Source organism: Malania oleifera, chromosome 11 (genome assembly GCF_029873635.1).
Source record: "Malania oleifera isolate guangnan ecotype guangnan chromosome 11, ASM2987363v1, whole genome shotgun sequence".
Classification (NCBI taxonomy): domain Eukaryota; kingdom Viridiplantae; phylum Streptophyta; class Magnoliopsida; order Santalales; family Ximeniaceae; genus Malania; species Malania oleifera.
The window spans coordinates 65,236,447-65,258,399 of record NC_080427.1 but is presented as its reverse complement, the minus strand read 5'-3'; the positions used below and the strand labels follow the sequence as shown (position 1 = coordinate 65,258,399).

The window sequence follows — 21,953 nt, the reverse complement described above, 5'->3', positions numbered from 1 at the left end:
TAGCTTTCAAAGAATCCAAGTTTGCTTCTCCCTTTTGATTCTCCAACATTTCAAAATTCGAGGCTGAATTTTTTCTAACTGAGGAAGAGTTGATTTAGGACAATAAGTAAGACCTAAGGAAGATCCTTGCTGGAAAATAATTAAGAAGAGTTGGATTAAGGAATTGTGGGGTTAAGTTACTAGTTTATTATGCGTGTTTAGTATTTATAGGATTGTGTGTATTTGAGGGTTGTTTGTAAAATTTATATAAAAGTATGGGTTTGTTTGTAATTCATGTAGTTTTAGGGCTTTATGTGTAATTTCGTGTATAGAGGCTTTCTTATAAATAGTGTATGAAAGCCACGTTGTAGGCAGTTGTTGATGAATTTGAATTGAATTGAACGTTGTTTCCTCCTTGGTATCTCCTCTCTCCTCCCTTCCCCTTCTTCTCATTGGATTCCTCCATGGCAGCAGGACCTTGATGCTGCCCCTGCATCATAATGGCTCAGTACAAATAAAATTAACAGAGTCATTACTAATCCGTTGTTTACCTAGGTGCAGTTAGATCACCTAATTACACCTAGTTTGTTGTTCTCTAAGCTAAATCTTTGTCTAGGATAGGTGCAGTACAAAAATACACAATACAAAATATGTTGATCACGCAAAAAGTTCATAAGCCAAGAAAAAACCCACAAGAACTTGGTGTAGGATAGGTTGAAGATGGTTAATAATTTTAGTGGGTACGAACTTGTAGTCAAGTTCTTGTGATGGTTTTGCCCTCTTGCGAAAAACCCTCTGTTCTCACATCTCTCTGTTGCTTGAAATCATGTTGCTAGTACAAACTAATGGTGGGGGTTTGTTCAATACGGATCGAAGAGAAGCCCTTCAATCTGAGATTGGATAATATAGGGAAGGTTAGAGTTCTGTTTGTCCTTAAGAAGAACCATAAGTGCAATTGGTAGGTACGTCTCTCTTCAACTACGACTTCATGGTTTTCTTAGGGATTCTCGTCTCACGTAGGTAGGCTATGCAAGGGTTTTCGAAGATTCTGAGTGGGATATGTCGATTATTGAATGAGGATTCATGTCACTAGGGCAGGGAAGTACATGGAAATAGAGCATGGATGGAGGGGTAAAAGGTATTCCATTTTTGTTCTCAAAAGGCTAAAAGGGGAGGGATTGTCTTGATTTGGGGATGCTTTTGTTGCTTTGGAGAGTTCTTGTCGATCAAGATCTAATGTTCTAGATAACAAGAAGAATGATAATCATTCATGAAGTTAGATTGTTTGAAGCAGCGCAAATGATGATGGAGGTCATTTGATCCCTAAGAGTGTGCAGGAGGGGGGTTTGCATTTGTTGTGGGGGAAGATTGCATGACAAGTTCATTTTGCCAGCTTTGCATGACCAATCAACAGTGGCAAGGGCATCGCTTCTGGCTGAGCAATCGAGATTAGAGGCGGTTAGGGTTTCCAGCTAATAGAAAATAATAAATCTCTTTTAAACTCTTTGCTGGGCTCATTGATTAAGGAGGTCCAAGAGCAATCTTATGGTTTACACTGGGCTTGGGTAGTGATAAAATGCAGATATGTCTATTATATGAGCATGCCCATAAGCCCTCATAGGTCCCAAGCCAAAAGGAAGTCCTTCAAACCAAATTTGGGGAGGCTACCGGAGTTTAGAGTTTTTTTAGAGAAGAAGCAAGATGATCAGCATCCATATTCGAACGAGGCACATGATGATAAGAAAGATCCTAAGTTGTGCTCCTCTTTGAACATTATACTTGCGGGCATCTGGAGGGATGTTTCGATAACAACAAAGAGTAGGCGATGGAAGTGGGAAATTAAGGTGAGAATGACAATAGGGGAAGTTTTAGGGATGAAAGGGAGGATTCTGGTTCTAAGAATCTTAATTCTTGGGAGTTTGAAAATCGGGACTTCATATTTGTGTGTGTTGGAAATCTTGATGGTAAGGGAGTCAGTTTGGGATTCAGATAATTTGAGAAGTGGAAAGGTGTACGCTCGTTGTAAGGAAGTGCAAACTAGTGTTGAAGGGAGGAAACTTAATGGAGATATGCGAGATTGTTAGGTGAAAAAACACATAAAATTATTAAGAGAGATTCCAAAGGTGTTCTAAGTATAGTGGAGTAGCCAATTGGTGAGAGGGCCAAATGATGCAGTAATAGTAAGAGATGGGGAGATGTTATGGATAAGGATGGTGTGGGGAGTAGTGACTTTGAATGCGAAAAAGGATTACTTTTGGATCATATTTAGGATTAGTATGTATATTCCTTTGATTCTTCCACTGACTGCCTTGGGGATTTCTCTTTTGTGTAGGCTCCTCCTTTAGAAGGCTTAGATGGAGCTACTATGTTTGATGATGAGGTTACTAAAGTTGAGCATAAGGTTAATAAGGAAATTCTGCCTACTCGAGTCCAAGAAATCTTTGGGAAAGACAATGAAACTTGGCGTTTGTTGGATGGATTGGACTTTAAATTGTTTGATCAAGGAGAAAATGAAGTTAGGTTTGATGGGGGTCAAAGGGAACTAGCTAATTTGAAGGTGAACTATGATGGGAAGGGATTAAAAAGGGGATTCTTGGGCTGATAATAGCAGTTTCTTTTGTTTTGCTTTTATTTTTGCTTTTATTTTTTCTTTTTCTGAGTTTTTGTTTGTTTTTTATCTTTTTTTTTTGAGGATTTAGTATCCTTGTTATGATTGTATATTCTTTTTCTTAATATATTTTCTTTTGTTATCAAAGAAAAAAAAACCACAAGACCTTATCAAAAGGCTACCCAAATTTTCCTAGAACTTTATGCCAATTTTCAGATTCCTTAGCATTTTATTGAATTTTTATGATTTTTGTGCATTTTGGAGGATTTTTTCTGATTTTCTATGATTTTTCTATATTTTTAAATACTAATAATAATAAAGAAAGCACACAAAAAATTATCACAGATAGTAATAGTAATGGTAATGATAACAAAGTACAAAAGTAACCAATAATAAATATAATAGTAATGATATCGATAACAAAGTACATAAATAACTAATAATAAACATACTATAACTCTGGTTTGGTTTGTGAAATCCAACCTAGACTGGAATCAAATTTGAAACTTTGATTCTAACTACTGCATTTGGTTTGCTGAATCAGGGTGAAATTGTATTCTCTAATTATGCCATTTGAGGTAATGGTAATTCCGCTTCTATCCCATGGGAATTACTGTTCCATTCTTGTAATTATATTTTAAAGGACCATTATAACCGTAAATAAATATTTTAATACAAAAAATATCCACCAATCAAATGAACAAATCATAGATTCATCAAAGGCTGAAAGACTCATCTCAGTTTGGAGAACCTCTCGGCCACTGCTGCGACACCTTCTCCAGTGAGCTCTCTCTCCCTCTCATCTCTCTCATCAGCTCCGTGTGCTGTCCATCTTATGAGCTTTCTCGCCCTTGTGGCAGCCCTGCCAGATCTGATGTCTTTGCCAGGTCTGATTCATTCAGCCCAGCCCAGTGTTTGCAGAAGGTTCACTCGGATGCATAAGGATTCAAAAGAATTGAATCATATGGCTGTGTTTGTGTTTAGGAGTAGTTTGGCCTCAGGTCTCGTTGAATCCAAGTTCATGGGTCAGCAACAAGAGTGTTCCTTTGAGAAACATAAAAGAGATTGTTGGTACATGGACTTACATATAAAGTGTTGACAATTTGAGAATTAGACGGTGAGAAGGATTTACCCGTTTCACGGACGAGATTGGAATTTCTACCGTGTTGAGTGATCAGGTCTGATTATATTTCTTTCTGTTTTTTTTTTTTTACTCAGCTTCCATCTGTCCTTTTAACATAGGACTTCATTTTGGTCCATTAGTTTTGTTTACATTTTGATGAACCAGCATTGATGGTTCCCATACAACAGAAAAGGGAGAGAATTAACATTAAAAAATTATTGAACAAAAAATAATTTCTGAATTAATGTAAAAAAATTATGTAATGTGTAAGTTATGGGTGACATATCAAATTTTAAAATTTCATTGTGGCCACCATTTATTTTATTGCAAGATTTTAAATTAAAGTTAACTTTAGTCATGTAATTGTAATAATTAAGTCTGCAGGAGTATTTTCTGAAATTGACTTGTTTTCCGTTCCATTCCAATTACCATTCAAGAATACCAAACACGGGAATGAAATTCAAAATGCCATTCTTACAATCATTTTGTGTGACTAACTGCAATAATCACATTCCAATTTTTATTCCATTTCTACCTTGACTCCAGTCCTCTGTCTTGATTACTTGCAAAAATTCTATTTTGCAAACCCAATGGGGTTAATGATGACAATAATAATCATAAATGAAACCCTTTTTTTTAATTTGTGAAGATAATAAAAGAATAATGACGTAGTATAATTTTATTTTGTGTGTTTTTAAGGGATAATAATGATTATAAAAGAGAAACTATATATATTTTTTGGGATTTTTAGGAATAATAATATTAATTTTAATAACAACAATGATAGTAACGACAATGTAATAATAATGATGATGATTATGCAATACTAATAATAATAACCATAATAATAATGATGATGATATCAATAATAACATGGTAATAATAGGGGGAGGGCACTGATTCTTGCCTTCAAGCTCCCCTCACCCCCCCCACCGTGTGTGCGTGTGCTGCACCTTGCACACACCACACTCAAACACGTACCCTCTCTCTCTCACACGCGCACAGACAGATAGGAGAGCTGAGGGCAGAGGAGGGAGGAGGTCGTGAGGGTATAGTGTGAAGGGACAATAGGGGAGATGCTAGAGAGAGGGAGAATGGAATAGAGAGATATAGAGATTAGAGATACTGCCGTAGCTTTTCATTGCCCAAAAGTAGAGGTGAGCTGGCCGTGAGGGTTCTGTGAGAGAGCTCATGGGGCAGGGATACTGCCATAGCTTTTTATTGCCCAAAAGGGAGGGAGTGACAAGGCCTTAAATGGTTTGTAGGGGACAGTGGGGGATGATGGGGATTTGAGGGTATTTGCTGGAAACAGGAGGAAGAAGACGGGCATCATTTGGCCCTCCCTCTTTTATTTTTGTTCTTTATTTCCAAATTTTTTAAATAAGCGTAGTAATTGCAAATATTTTATTTCCAATTTTTTTAGATAAGCATATTAATTGCATATATTTTCTTTCCAAATTTTTTAGATAAGCATAGTAATTGCAAATATTTTATTTTCAATTTTTTTTTAAATAAGCATAGTAATTGCAAATATTTTATTTCCAATTTTTATTTTAATTGCAAATATTTTCTTTCCAATTTTTTTTAGATAAGAATATTAATTGTAAATTTCCAAAATTTTTAAATAAGCATAGTAATTGTAAATATTTTATTTCCAAATTTTTTATATAAACATATTAATTGCAAATATTTTTTTTTCCAAATTTTTTAGATGAGCTTAGTAATTTGCTAATATTTTCTTTCCAAATTTTTTTAGATAAGCATAGTAATTGTAAATATTTTATTCCCAAATTTTTTAGATAAGCAAATTTTAATTGCAAATATTTTGTTTCCAAATTTTATTAATTGCAAATATTTTGTTTCCAAATTTTTTAAATAAAACATTTTATTTGTACATATTTTGTTTCCAAATTTTAACTGCAAATATTTTGTTTCCAAATCTTTTTTATAAATTGTAAATATTTTGTTTCCAAATTTTTAGAAGAAGCGTGTTAATTGTAAATATCTTGTTTCCACATTTTGAATAAGCATGTAATTAATGGTAAACACTTTATTTCCTTTGTTGTTTGAATAAACATGTGATTAATTGTGAATATTTTGTTTCCTTTGTTATTGAATAAGCATGTGATTACTTGTGAATATTTTGTTTGAATAAGCATGTAATAAAGATGGGGGTAGAGGGTATACGCTAAAATGGATGAATTCACACACCTGCGCACGCCTTATACTCGAGTTTTCCTGATAAGAATAGATAGGGGTGTAATAGTGTTTGTCCCTTCGTAGCTTAAGCTTGATGGGACCAGCGAACCACCCCGCTCAGTGCAAGTTTTGTCCGGAACCCTATGGGGGAGGATGAAATTTCAAACTGGGGACCTGTATTTATAAGGGTTAGAGCCTACCCACACATACTTGTCTATAGTTTTCCCTAATTAGGATAGTGTCATGAAGAAACCCTGTAAAATAGGTGTATCTACCTTGGGTTGAGATAAAATTCTCATCCTTCTCCATGTGACTTAGTCCGTGTCTTTTGTATATATGTTTTGTGTTGTGTTATGTATCTTGCATCCATTTTAGACATTCACACTACTTAGCCATTATTCTGAAAAAGCCCAATAAAACACTTGGCCTAAGCATTTTAAAAGATGGGGCGGTCCAATCATTTTCAAATAACTCAGACCCAACTCTTTTTAAAAACAAATCTAGGCCCGACTTTTTTCTAAACAATAAAACCCGACTTAGGCCTAATTTTAAAAAAGGGCCAAACCCATATTTCAAAAGGGGGCTTCGACCCCATTACTTAAAATTCATGCCAACATTTTTAAAGCAATCGAAGCCTAACTCTCTTTAAACTCGGGCCTCGACCCATCAGAAAATAGCTTGAAGCCCATATTTTGAAACAACCGAGGTCCAAGTACACATTAAAGTCCACAAGTCTGCGTTAAACCAACCCAATGGGTTGATTCGCTCGAGTTAATCCCAAACCCGTATCATAACCTGATCCATCGTAGGATTTATGATACATGGACCATCATCAAGGAAAGGAATGGTCGAGGGAGGAATTGAATTGAATTAGTGGTCCATCGATGATCGGCTTAATCATGAAACCTTTCATTAGTCGATAGGATTTTTCCAGAATTCTGGCAGAATAGTTATTTAGGTTACATCGCATTCATGCATTTCATGCATAATTTCACGCATAGCCATGCACGATAGGCTGCATGCATGTTCATATCTCTGTTTGTATGTATGTTTGCACTAGTTACATCCATGCATAAACACACATTGCATCCCATGGTCATGCATTAAATACTCACGCATTCATGCATTATATAATTATGCATTCGTTGTTCTAAAAAAGGAAGTTTTGATCCGTAGCTCTCTTAAAGAAAGAAGCCGCCTGAGTAATCAAAAGCAATATTGAGACCACTACGCACTCGTACAACACCAGGCGAAAGGCAAGAGAAATGAGTGAACAATTGGAAAACAGAGTTACAGGTCTAGAACAGGGACAAGAGGAAATAAATGATAAAATAAGGTACTGGAGTTGTTGATGAACAAAGTAAAAGCGGTACAAAATGATCCTGAGTCAGATACGAACCCCACTCATCCTCCAGGTTTCACTTCGGTTCATGAACAAATATCAGCTCCACCGCCTGTCGCCATGGGGGGTCCAATGCCAAATATATCTCCATTCATCCTTACTGTGCCAGTATAGGGGTTCCTAGTGTCAAGAACTCCCCCGTTAGTAGCTTCGGATATAGGGATAAACAGATCTAAGGCCGAGCGTCACTGTGACGTATTGGAGGAGCGCTTATAAGCAATTAAAGGGTCTAATGCTTTCGACTCTGTCGATCCTAATGACCTTTGCCTGGTGCTAAAGGTCACTCTGCCGCCAAAATTAAAAATTCTGGACTTTGAAAAGTTCAATGAAACCCGGTGTCCTCGAACCCACTTAGTGATGTACTGTCAAGCGATGGAAGCTTACTCAGATAACGAAAAGCTAATGATGCACTGCTTTCATTGCAGTTTGACCGGGTCTGCTATCTGTTGGTACATTCAGCAAGATAAGGCCCGGGTCCGCACTTGGAAGGACTTGGCCAATGCCTTTGTCACTCACTACTACCATGTGATGGAGATGTCACCTGACCGAATGACTTTGCAAGAAATGGAGAAGAAATCCACTGAAACGTTCAGAGAGCATGCTTATAGGTGGAGGGATATGTCGATCCAGGTAGACCCCCCGGTAAGTGACGGAGAGGTCATTTCTTTATTCGTGAGCACACTAAAAGACCCCTACCGCACGCATCTTCGGGGAGCAACTCCCCACGATTTCATGGATATTTTGGCTACAGAAGGGAGAATTGATGTCAACATCAAGGCGGGTCTAGTCAGGGATGGTGGCACAGAAATCGGTCTAGGCAAAAAGTGGACCAATAGGAAGAAGGAGAAAGAGACACAAATGATACAGGGATAGTTTAATTGGAAGTATCAGTACACAAGAGGTGGGAACCAATGGCTAAAGAGAAACTTTGTTTTTGAACCTACGGTAAATCAAACGGTGCATACGGGCATGAGGCTCCAGTTCATGGCTCCTAGACTCATGCCAACCTTTCAGAATCAGCAAGCACGAGACAAGAACGTACCTAGAAACTTCCGAAGGGTGGACCCCATTCCCATGACATATGTCGAGTTATTTCCTCAGCTGCGGGAAAGAGGAATGGTATTTGCAATCCTTAGAATGCCCGTTACGAACCCTCCTCCGTAGTGGTATGATCTCGAGGCCCATTGTGAGTACTATGCTAACTCTCCCGGCCATACTATTGACCGATGATGGACCTTTAAGCATAAAGTGCAATCATTAAGAGATGCGGGATGATTGGCTTTTGACGACAAACAACCAGAAGTCCAAGGGAATCCTCTACCCAATCACGGGGAAGGAAGTGGTTAAGATATCTGGAAGATTCCTAAATCAATGATTTTACTCATCGACCGCAGAGGCTAAAATACTGGATTAACAAACTTTTGATTATCCAATTCTTTTCATATGATGTTTTTTTGTTTTCCTTATTGTTATTTTTCTTTTGTAATCCATTGACGCCTTTGTCTCAGAAGATTTTCTTTCATCAATAAAATGAATTATGCATTTCATTATATCACTTGCATCATGAGTTCAGTTGCTAAATTTTGTTTGATTATGTTTCATGCGGGAATTGGGAAAGTAACATTGCCAGTATTCACGAGCCAGAAAAAGATGTTAATTTTGAAAATTTAATCCAAGAGGCGGAAGTAGAGATGGATGAAACAATCATCCTCATCCTATTGAATTGAAATGTTATGAAGAAGTATTTTACTCTCCAAGGAATTCAATGAAGTGGCTGTGCTGTTTTGACAATTTCATGTTAGTTCATCACTCATGTTTTGATCAAATGATATATGACCATCTTTGGTCAACTAGTTATCTCTAAAAAGAACCAAATATTGATTTACCATTTGTTACGACCCAAATGAAAGTCCTGACCATTCCACAGGGATCTTCTTTATAGAAACTACCGGTGATTTTGAAATCGTTTGACTATCCATCATCTTTTAACGCTTTGAAGAGTAAGAAGGTTCAAATGTGTTAATAAACAGTAAATCAATATTTGATTTTTTTTAGGGATAACTGGTTGAGCAAAGATGACCATCTATCATTTGATCAAAACATGAGTGATGAACTGACATGAAATTGTCGGAACAGCACAGCCACTTCGTTGAATTCCTTGGAGAGTAAAATACTTCTTCATAACATCTGAATTCAATAGGGTGATGACGATTGTTTCATCCTTCTCTACTTCCACCTTTTGGATTAAATTTTCAAAATTAGTATCTCTTTCCGGCTCGTGAATACTGACAATATTACTTTCCCAATTCCCGTATGAAACATAAGTAAACAAAATTTGACAACTGAACTCATGATGCAAGTGATATAATGAAATGCATAATTCATTTTATTGATGAAAGAAAATCTTCTGAGACAAAGGCGTCAACGGATTACAAAAGGAAAATAACAATAAGGAAAACAAAAGAACATCATATGAAAAGGATTGGATAATCAAAAGCTTGCTAATCCAGTATTTTAGCCTCTGCGGTCGACGAGTAAAATCATTAATTCAGGAATCTTCCAGATATGTTAATCACTTCCTTCCCTCTGATTGGGTATAGGATTCCCTTGGACTTCTGGTTGTTTGTCGTCAAAAGCTAACCATACCGCATTTCTTAATAATTGTACTTCATGCTTAAAGGCCCATCATCGGTCAATAGTATGGCCGAGAGAGTTAGCATGGTACTCACAATGGGCCTCGGAATCATACCATTGCGGAGGAGGGTTCCTAACGGGCATTCCAGGGCTTGCAGATACCATTCCTCTTTCCCGCAGCTGAGGAAATAATTCAGCATGTGTCATGGGAATGGGGTCCATCATTTGGAAGTTTCTGGGTACGCTCTTGTCTCGTGCTTGCTGATTCTGAGGGGTTGGCATAAGCCTAGGAGCCATGAACTGGGGCCTCATGCCCGTATGCATCGTTTGATTTACCGCAAGTTCAAAAACAAAGTTTCTCTTTGGCCATTGGTTCCCACCTCTTGTGTACTGATTCTTCCAATTAAACTGCCCTTGTATCATTTGTGCCTCTTCCTATTGGTCCACTTTTTGCCCAGACCGATTTCTATGCCACCATCCCTAACTAGACCCGCCTTTGATGTCGACATCAATTCTCCCTCCTGCAGCCAAAATATCCATGAAATCGTGGGGAGTTGCTCCCCGAATATGTGTGCGGTAGGGGTCTTTTAGTGTGCTCACGAACAAAGAAATGGCCTCTCAGTCACTTACCGGGGGGTCCACCTGGATTGACATATCCCTCCACCTACAAGCATACTCTCTAAACGTTTCAGTGAATTTCTTCTCCATTTCTTGCAAAGTCATTCGTTCAGGTGCTATCTCCGTCACATGGCGGTAGTGAGTGACAAAGGCGTTGGCCAACTCTTTCCAAGTGCGGACCTAAACTTTATCTTGCTGATTGTATCAACGGATAATAGATCCGGTCAAACTGCTTTGAAAGCAGTGCATCATTAGCTTTTTGTCATCTAAGTAAGCTTCCATCGCTCGACAGTACATCACTAAGTGGGTTCGAGAACACCGGGTTCTGTCGAATTTTTCAAAGTCCAGGATTTTTAATTTTGGCGACAGAGTGAGTTTTGGCACCAGGCAAAGGTCATTAGGATCAACGGAGTCGAAAGTATTAGACCCTTCAATTGCTTTCAAGCGCTCCTCCAGTACATCATAGCGATGCTCGGCCTCAGATCTATTTATCCCTATATCCGAAGCTACTAAGGGGGGAGTTCCTGCCATTGGGACCCCTTGTGCTGGCACAGTAGACGGATGAATGGAGATATATTTGGCATTGGACCCCTCATGGCGACAGGTGGTGGAGCTGATGTTTGTCCATGAACCGAGATGAAACCCAGAAGATGAGTGGGGTTCATATCTGACTCAGGATCATTCTGTACAGCTTTTGCTTTGTTCATCAACAACTCCAGTACCTTACTTATTTTATTGTTTATTTCCTTTTGTCCCTGTTTCATACCCGTAACTCTATTTTCCAGTTGTTTACTCATTTCTCTTGCCTTTTGGCTGGTATTGTACGGGTGCGTAGTGGTTTCAATATTACTTTTGATTACTCAGGCGGCTTCTTTCCTTAAGAGAGCTGCAAATCAAAACTTCCTTTTTTAGAACCACGAATGCATGATTGTGTAATGCATGAATGCGTGAGTGTTTAATGCATAGCCATGGGATGCAATGGGTGTTTATGCATGGATGTAATTAGTGCAAACATGCATACAAATAGAGATATGAACATGCATGCAGCCCATCGTGCATGACTATGCGTGAAATTATGCATGAATGCGATGTAACCTAAATAACTATTTTTACAGAATTTTGGAAAAATCCCTATCGACTAATGAAAGGTTTCATGATTAAGTCGACCATTGATGGACCACTGATTCAATTCAATTCTTTCCTCGACCATTCCTTTCCTTGATGATGGTCCATGTACCTTAAATCCTACGAAGGATCGGGTTATGATTTGGGTTTGGGGTTAACTTGGGCGAGTCAACCCATTTGGTTGGTTCAACGCAAGCTTGTGGACTTTGATGTGCACTTGGACCTCGGGTGTTTCAAAATATGGGCTTCAAGCTATTTCCTGATGGGTCGAAGCTCGAGTTTAAAGAGACTTGGGCTTGAATTGCTTTAAAAATGTTGGCCTGAATTTTAAGTAATGGGGTCGAAGCCTCCTTTTGAAATATGGGTTTGGCCCTTTTTGAAAATTATGTCGGGGCCGGGTTTTTTTGTTTAGAAAAAGATCGGACTTAGATTTGTTTTTAAAAAGAGTTAGATTTGAGTTATCTGAAAAGGATTGGACCGACCCATCTTTTAAAATGCTTAGGCCAAGTGTTTTATTTTTTGAAAGGATGGGCCATGGTCTCATTATTGGACTTTTCCACAATAATGGTTAAGTAGTATGAATGTCTAAAATGGATGCAAGATGCATAACACAACACAAAACATATATACAAAAGACATGGATTAAGTCACATGGAGAAGGATGAGGATCTTATCCCAACCCAAGGTAGATACACCTATTTTACAGGATTTCTTCATGGCTCTACTGTGGTTAAGGAAAACTATAGACGAGTATGTGTGGGTAGACTCTAACCCTCATAAATACAGGTCCCTAGTTTGAAATTCCATCATTCCCCATAGGGGTTCGGACAAAACTCGCACTGAGTGGGGTGGTTCGCTGGTCCCATCAAGCTTAAGCTACGAAGGGACAAATGCTATTACACCCCTATCTATTCTTATCAGGAAAACTCGGGTATAGGGCGTGCGCAGGTGTGTGAATTCATCCATTTTAGCCTATTCCCTCTACCCCCATCTTTATTACATGCTTATTTAAACAAGATATTCACTAGTAATCACATACTTATTCAATAACAAAGGAAACAAAATATTCATAATTAATGGCATGTTTATTCAAACAACAAAGGAAATATAGTGTTTACCATCAATTACATGCTTATTCAAAATGTGGAAACAAGATATTTACAATTAACACGCTTATTCTAAAAATTTGGAAACAAAGTATTTACAATTTATAAAAAAGATTTGGAAACAAAATATTTGCAGTTAACATTTGGAAACAAAATATGTACAAATAAAATGCTTTATTTAAAAAATTTGGAAATGAAATATTTGCAATTAAAATTTGTTTATCTAAAATATTTGGGAATAAAATATTTACAATTACTATGCTTATCTAAAAAAATTTAGAAATAAAATATTTGCAATTACTAAACTTATCTAAAAAATTTGGAAAAAAAATATTTGCAATTAATATGCTTATCTAAAAAATTTGGAAATAAAATATTTCCAATTACTATGCTTATTTAAAAAAATTTGGAAATAAAATATTTACAATTAATATTCTTATCTAAACAAATTTGGAAAGAAAATATTTGCAATTAAAAAAAAAAATTGGAAATAAAATATTTGCAATTACAATGTTTATCTAAAAAATTTGGAAAGAAAATATTTGAAATTAATTTGCTTATTCAAAAAATTTAGGAAAAAAATATTCGCAATTACTATGCTTATTTAAAAAAATTGGAAATAAAATATTTACAATTAATGTTCACAATATAAGGAGCAACTAAAAGATTTATTAAATTTGAACTGCAGATAATTTCTAATTAATTACTGGCTTGACTCTCTACAGCATCCCCAGCGGAGTTGCCAAGCTGTCGCGACGTCCCGGAGCGCGTGTGCTCCGGGGTCGGCGAAATAAAAATTGTAAGTTTAATATTTTTGGGAAAAGTAGGAATGGAATCGCAACTAACCTTTTAGTGTGGTTAGAATACTTAATTACTATCCAATTAAAGGTAAAATTGGTCTGCATTACCAAAACCGGGATCGGGAGTTCAGTTACGCGAGGGGAAGGTACGAGCACCCCTTATGTGCCCGTTTTTACGATTGGTACTTAGTTAATAAAGAATTATCCCAAATTTAATTTAATAGATCTTTAAAATTACACATTTAAAGAAATAAATCTCACAAAAATATATATAATATATATTCCCTCAGAACTGGGGTACGTGAAGTCCGAAAGCTTATACCCTTTTTTGAAATCATAGGGATAAAAATCAAGAAAATATTTTAGGAAAATAACTCCCAGATTTGTTTCAAAATTTTGTAGGATTTTCTTAATAATTTTAAGATATTTTCAAAATTTCTGGGAGGTTTCAATATATGTTAATAGGATAATAAGTTAAGATATTAAACTACCACAATAATCATAATAATAATAATAATAATAATAACACATATCTACTAAAATATTACAAATATCAAAATAAGTAATAAAATACCATGATATAATATATATTAAAATTCTAAAATACTATGAAAAGTAATACCATATATATTAAAAAAATACCTTAATAAGTAAAACTAAATATAAGCATAATAATAATACTGTAATATTCTATATACTATCATACTAAATATAATAGCAAAATACTAAATATATACCAAAATGCTAAACTTGCTATAATGATTAATACCTTTATATATAAACATGATAAAATATTAGAATACTAAAACTAAATATCTTAAAATATTAATGAGTATTCATACATTAAACATAACACCAACAATAAAGAAAACCTTAAGTAATTAAAATTGGATATACATCAACAATGAAAATCCTACATAAAAGATATGAACATGAATATTAACTATAAGAACAAATATTATAACATTGAAAATAATAATATTTATTATTTAATATGCTTAAAAAAAAAAAAAATTTTAACATGCATGAATATTATGACATCAAAAATCCTCCGCAGAAAACATCCTACAATAATGAGAGCAAACCGGTTAATATTTACAAAAAAAAAAATGAAACAAGATAATAATAATATAAAACTAAATAAATAAATGAATAAATAAACAAATAAAAAAAGAAATCTTTACATATATGTGCTGGTGTGTGTTTCAGTGTGTGAGTTAGTGTGTGCTGTGTGCGTGAGTTAGTGTGTGTTATAGGTGTGTGTTTAGGATGTGTATTAGGTGGTGTAAGGGAGTGTGTGCATGCTGTGTGTTTACCTGCAGGAGGCTACCGTGGGCGTCGTCGGAGCTGGAGAAGATGACCGGAGAGCTGGGGCTTCAGCTGCTGTGAGTTGCAGGTTGCTGTGGGTGCGTGGACGGTGAGTTGCCGAAGATGTGAGGGAGACTGGGCTGGGAGATTCTGGTTGTGAGGGAGAATGGTGAAGGCTGTGGTGGGTCTGGCCGGAGATTGGTGTGGCGGCGACGGTGTCAGGATGGGGGGAGAATGAGGTCGCCGATGATGGGGTCGGGGAGCTATGTGCGTGAGGCTGCCGCTGCTGTCGTGGTGCGTGCTGTGAGGTGATGGGCAGCAATATGGTTTGCTGAGAGAGAAGATGGAGGGTGAGAGCAGTGCTGCAGCTGGCTGTGAGGAGTGCAAGCAGGGGTGGCCGTGTGGTGAGTTGTGTGAGAGAGAGATGCGAGAATGGAGCAGCCGGTGGGGTGTGCTGCTTAGGGTCGTGGAGATGGAGAGAAGAGAAACGAGAGGCTGCGTGAGATGTTTTTTTGTTTTTTCTTTTTGGTTTTTGGTATCTACACCCGTCTCCCTTGTGTGTGGGTGTAGCCTATTTATAGGCTTTTGTTCTTGAAAACCCTAAAAAGAAGACCTTTTTCTCTTTTTTTATTTTTTGCTTTGTATTTTTTGTAACAATAATAATAATAATAATTTTTTTAAAAAAACATTTACCTATGCATATGAAAGTAGCTGAAATTCGAGACAAATCCTGACACTAAAAAAATTTGACAATAAAAACCCCAATGAAACTGGGATATTTCTATTTTTTGAGCAATGAGCCTTGGAGTGCACTAGACCTTGTTTTAACCACGTCAAACTACAATAAAGGTAAAAAAAAAAAACACAAAAAAATTGCAGAAAAGGAGATGGAGAGATAAATTGTGGGGAAAATGCTTTTTGATCCACTCGAGTCCATGGCATATTGTTTGGGATTAACACAAATTGATTCAATGGTAGTGGTGGTGGTTGTTATTATACTATATTTGGTCTTCCAAGTTCCAACAAAAAGAAGCGGAGTTTGAAGGTGCTTCCTATGTACCATGTTCTCTAGTAAGGATTTGTTTCTAGCATTTAGTCAAATTATGAGTACCTAATCATTTGTTTGCATATATTCACATTTGACTAACAAAAACTCCTTGTTTATTGGATTCTTTAACAAGGAATTAGGATTATTTCTTGAACTATGATTGCCTGCTAGGATATGTGTTCTTGTTTACATATGTCCATTTATGAATAATGGAGACTGCTAATCTATGCAAGTAGGGGTGAGCACAATTTGGTGAAAACTGAATTACCAGAATTAATTGACCCAATTTGGTTGGTTCGGTTTAGTTTTAATTTTTGGGTAAAATTGGTTTTTGGGTTTTTGGTTTGGTTTTGGGTAAATTAAATTTTGGTTAACCAATTTAACTGAATTATATAATAATTAATAATTGCATATAAAATCTATGTAGTGTTAAATTGTTAACCCGGTTAACTTACCTGGTTACCCGATATCTCTTTCACTCTTTGCCTTTGGGATTTTAGGAATTAGGGTTCCCACTCGAGGTTTCTAGTTTCCACAATCTAGAACCAGTTCGAGACTTTGAGCCTCCACCCTCCAGTGTCCAGCCATCCAATTCTAGCGAGCGAGTCAACAACCATGCCGGTCGTTGACTTGCCAGCCTCCGCCCTCCAGTGAGTCAGCGACCACGCCAACCAGCCAACCTCCGGCCCTCTAGGACCAGGTTTCGCACTTCATAGTGCGCAATTTGTTGTGCTCATCCCTACTCCAAATCCAAACTTCCATCCCACTGTTCAACTAATTGGCTTTGAGATCAAGAGTAGAGACTTTGAGAGTTTGAGTGGCACTCATTGCTGATGGGTTGGATATGAGAACACTCAAGTGATACTTGAAGCCTATCAAAGTCGTTGCATTCTTTGACACAGGAGCAGCATGTAGTTTTCTCAAGCCTGGTTTTCTCTCAAAAGACAAATGGAAACCTTACAACCAAGGATTAGCCCAAGCTTAGTTGGAGAATGCTTCCAAGCAGACTAAGAAGTGGACAAATCAAGGGAGAAGACTGTTACACTTCAATTTGGGTGACTTGGTGTTTGTTAAGCTCCATCTAGAACAAATCAAGCCACAACAAGGTTAAGATAGGAGATTACTTCGCAAATACGAAAGACCAATCTCCATCTTGGCTAAAGTTGGGAAAATCTCTTACAAGGTTGATACTTCGGCTTGGATGAGGGTGCAACCCGTGTTTCACATTAGCTGTCTCAAGCCATTCATTGTCGATACTGAAGATCCAAGCAAAAGTTAGTCAACCAGAGCACCAATGAAGATAGTGCAGCTTGACTGAGGAGAAGTTGCAGTCATCCTTGTAGATAAAGAGTTAACATCATCAAAGAAGAAGTGACACAAGTTCTTAGTGAAGTGGAAAGGCCTTGGAGATGAAGAAATCAGCTAGATGTTAGCTGAAGACGTGGAGCCATTTGTGGACAAAGTTGAAGAGTACTTAGCGTTAAAGCCTATGAGGGTGTCGACCGCACAAGTGAGGGAGAATGTCATGAGCTGAGCTCATTCAAGGCATTATGCTTGCTTGTGACTACTTGTTTTGTGTATATGGGATGGGTAACCATCATGTAAATTGAAATGAAGGTTTTATTCATTGTGTCAATGCCTTTGTGCAAAATGGGAGCATGACTCCTTTGTCATTTTATATTTCCTAGTGCCAAAGCTAGAATAGCATAGAAAGTTCTCTAGGGCAGGGTAAACCTCTTTAGCTTTTGTAAATTTGTTTAGTTCATTGGCTTCCATCGCTAAACAGATGTTGCCTACGAATTTGTCGCATGATTCTCATTTGCTTACATATTGCTCATTGCTTCAACTTACTTTGCATTTGGTGGTTATGAATGTATTTTGTGGTTAAATAGTAGTATACTTTTGGCTGATTGGTTAAGCAAAAGTGCTATAACTTGTGCCGCATGGCCTTTCACAAGGTGTGAGGTTAGCGGATTCATTTGGTTCCTTTTCTTCTAAATCTTTATTTTCTCATCTTTTGCGAACTTCAAGCCCTTGTCCTTTCCTTTGTATCATGTCATCTGGAAGGCTAAAGTTCCTTATAGGTCTAGGGATTTCTTTTAAGGTTTGAGGTTTTACTTGGACTGTATCTCTTATAGGATTAATATGAATGACTTGTTACTACTTACACGCAAGGAGGCCTATAAGGATCAATGCAACTACATGTATGTTGTGCCACAAGTTCAATTAGACCATAGTTGTTAGACTGGGAGTTGAATTGCGAATCGAAATTCCAATTTAGTGAATCATGAATTGAGAATGAAATTGTATCATAAGATTCAATACGAATTTTGAAAAATTGATTTCAAATGACATGCACTTATCTTACAACAAAAGAAAACAACAAAACACATTGAAATTTCTAAAAATATGGACCAATCATGTTGTTAATTGGAATGACGCTTGCCTTTGAAGCAAGTTTTGTAGGTTTGAATACTTCTATGATCTATTTAACTTTTCATATATTTATATAAAGGAAAAACTAGCCATATACAAAAAAATATGCTATGATCTATCCATCCCACCTCTATCAAATTACTGTAGTTTGCCACAAAACTATAAGCCCATGAGATGTTATCTTCAAATACAAAAAAGATATCAATAAGCCCACATCTCATATTCATAAAACAAAATAAACTAAACTCTAAAACATTTATAGAATATAGACTACTAATGTGCAATATGGTGCATCATCATTCATCATTCCATTCCCCTAATAGAAGGTCATTTGATCATCTTCATTGTCTACCACAATTATCTCATCTTGTTCCTTTTCTTCATCTCCTTCCTCATCATCAATCATCTTAATGTCATCTTCAACATTTATCCCTTTTCTTCTACCATCAAAGGTTTTTGGTCTTACATTATCATATGACATTTTAAAATTATTAAAATATGAGTCATTGACATTTATTTTTAAAGCTCTATCCTTCATTCATAAATTAATTACTTAGAGTGCAGCAAATATAAAGTCATACAATTCATACATTTCTTCCTTTTCATGCTATGTCCAACTCCTCCATTAACTTAAAAGCACTCATTGACATTCATCCATGAAATTTGTTCTGGTAGACAAGGGCCTTCCTTTTCAGTAATCCATTCATCATCTGATTCCATGTTAGATAAACAAATTGGATCATATGTCTCACTGCTTTGTTGCTTCCTCACTTGCCTTAGCTCCAGTTGAATGTTGTACTTAACAAAGGCATTAGTCTTTCTTGTTCCAACAATTATTATTATTATTATTATTATTTTTTTGGAGTAGACATGATCAAATGTGCTCCAATTTCTCTCACATTCTGTGGCCCTACTTGTGAGGCTAAAGACTCATATTCCAAATCTTTGAAGCTCCTTGCACTCCTCTCCATAACTCTCCTATCATAAAACTATGTATATATGATCAAAACAAATGAATAAACATCATATCATATTTATGGTTATGAGCCAAAAAGGAAACACTAAAAATTGAAAAGTTATCATAAAAGCAAGCAGGAAACTATTGAATTGATATAATACTAGGTTGTTTCTTGTCTTTTGTTAGAGTAGCCATGCTTAAACCAAACATTCCTTCAACCTTTTTGAACTTCTCTAATTGTTGATCAATCTTGATCCTTGTTTAACATTCGAATACATTTTTTCTATAGTGTTATATAGATCAATTTTGATTTCCATGACCGCATTAAAGCCATCACTATATTGGAACCTACAAATAAAAGAAGTGATAATGATAAATAAATATTTAGTAGGCTCACTGCTCACATAACATGTTACCAAATTTATTTAGTTTTTGGACAATGCAACTTACGCTAGGACTAAGGAATTTTCCAGTCGCATGAAGTGGCCTATGGAGTTGCAAATCCCATCTCATAGCAATGATGCTCCAAATACAATCGTACTTGGTCTTTTGATGATTAAAGTTTTGGGAAATTTGTTCTTTTGCTTTACCCTTTACTTCATATATATACCGCATTGCCAGTTCAGTCCACATCTGGTCTTAACCTATTCTTATATTTTTCCATAATTTTGTTGACACTATAAACTTTTTTCTTTGTAAGGGTCACTCTAGCCTCGTGATAACTTGGAAGCTTCAATACCTTTCCTTATTCCCCAATCATCTTCATCATGATGCAAATAATGGACTCTCCACCAAGTTGAATGGTAAAGCATGTCCATATAAAAACCGGAAAATGCTTTGAACCACCTGCTCCCTATTTTTCACCAATACATTCAAGGTTTGTTGTTTAAACCTTTTTCCCTTAACTCCTTTGCCCTTGGTTACAAAAGCATTCATGGTGCCTCTTCTTTGTCCTCCTATCGGTTGAACCTCTTCTCCAATCTTTTCTTGAAAAATTTCTTTTCTAGTGTCAACATTCGTTTGTTTTATTCCTTCCAAAAGATTCACAAATTTTCCCCTCACCTCTTCCGAACACTTCTTACAAGGAGCAACATTATCGTGATCTCCTGCAAAATAATGCTTCATTCTCATTATGCCTCCCCATCTTTCAAGCCCACAATAATTGCACTTCAAGTGCATCTTATTATCATTGATTTAGGAACAATGATCTCATGCTGGATCTTCACTCTTTGTGTTGGAACTCTTTTTTCTAGGTTTAGCACTTTAACTAGCAACCATCTTCCCACACTCCAACACTCAAATAAGCAAAAACTCTCCAATTCAAATTTCAATTTCCTGGAAAAAGACAATGACTAACATATTCAAAAGAGTAAGAAACAACTAAAGAAGTATAATATAATACTATATTAAAAATTTATGATGACTATATTCTCTGTAATAGTATAATGAATAATTGAATACCATAAAATATCACAAAATTCAATAGTCCATCATAATATTCTATTAATTGTTGAATTGTTGATTGCTGATGTAATATATTTATAGCAATATATATTCATGTGTATGCATTCTTTAAAAAAAATATGAGAATGAATCAAGAAAATATTAATAAAAACTGACTTTTGGTTTTTAAGACTATTTTAAGAGAATATATCATCAAAAACAACAAAAAATTGAACTTTATTTTGTTTTATAATTAAATTTTCGTTTTTAATATGCAAGATTTCTTTAAAACTTGAACTACTAAAATAAGAAGAAAAAGTAAATTAAAAGTATAAACAAAAATGATTAAAATATAAAAAATGAAAGGGAGGCAACCAAGTTAAATTATGTGCCTACAGTACACAGTCAATAGAACAGACTAGTGTCGGATATATAAAGGATTTGGAGGGCAGCTCTATTTAATTACCTATTTCTTGGAGGATACCTAAGTAATAATTTTCTTAATAAAAATAAATAAATGATAACAATAACAATAGTAATAAAAATTTTTAATTGTACTTTTATGATAATAACAATTATAGTAGTAACAATGTTTTAAAAGGCTCAATCAAGGCTTGCCTCAGAGCATGACATATGCCTAAAAGGCCTTGAGGCTTAATATAAAATACCAAACCCCAAAAAGGCACACCTTTTCTTCTTTTCAGTTGAGGCTTATGCATTTTGGGTGTGTGATTCTCATGTTAGATTTGCTAGAAAAGTTTAACTCCATGTTTATATAAAAGGAATGTCATATTATGAGTTGATGTCAAAACTCTTGGAACTCAATCTTTCCAAAATAATTGAGGATTGTATCTTAGATCTTGAAAATAATTTTAAATTTGTAATGTTATTTGTATCTCTTGCCAGGATTTATGTTGTGGATGTAAGTCAATTTTTGAATGCTCAACAAGTAGTTTGCAGATTATATTGGATTTTTTTTTTACACTATATTTATGATTTACTTAATTTTTTCTTATTTTTAAAATATGCGATTTATTTACATATTTTTATCTAAATAAAATTCTCTAAGAGCTTATGCCCTAACGACTTAAGGCTTACGTCTCACCTCTTAAGGGTTAAAATGGCTAGCCTTATGCCTTTGCCTTTTAAAACATTGGCAAAATAAT

At 35.9% G+C, this 21,953-nt stretch overlaps 1 protein-coding gene across 1 annotated transcript in view; it reads left to right on the top strand.

Moving 5' to 3' along the window:
• The window catches only part of LOC131168575 (probable RNA 3'-terminal phosphate cyclase-like protein), a 29,121-nt gene that overhangs the window by 5,023 nt on the left and 2,145 nt on the right, over positions 1 to 21,953 (top strand). The gene's annotated exons all lie outside the window — the stretch shown is intronic.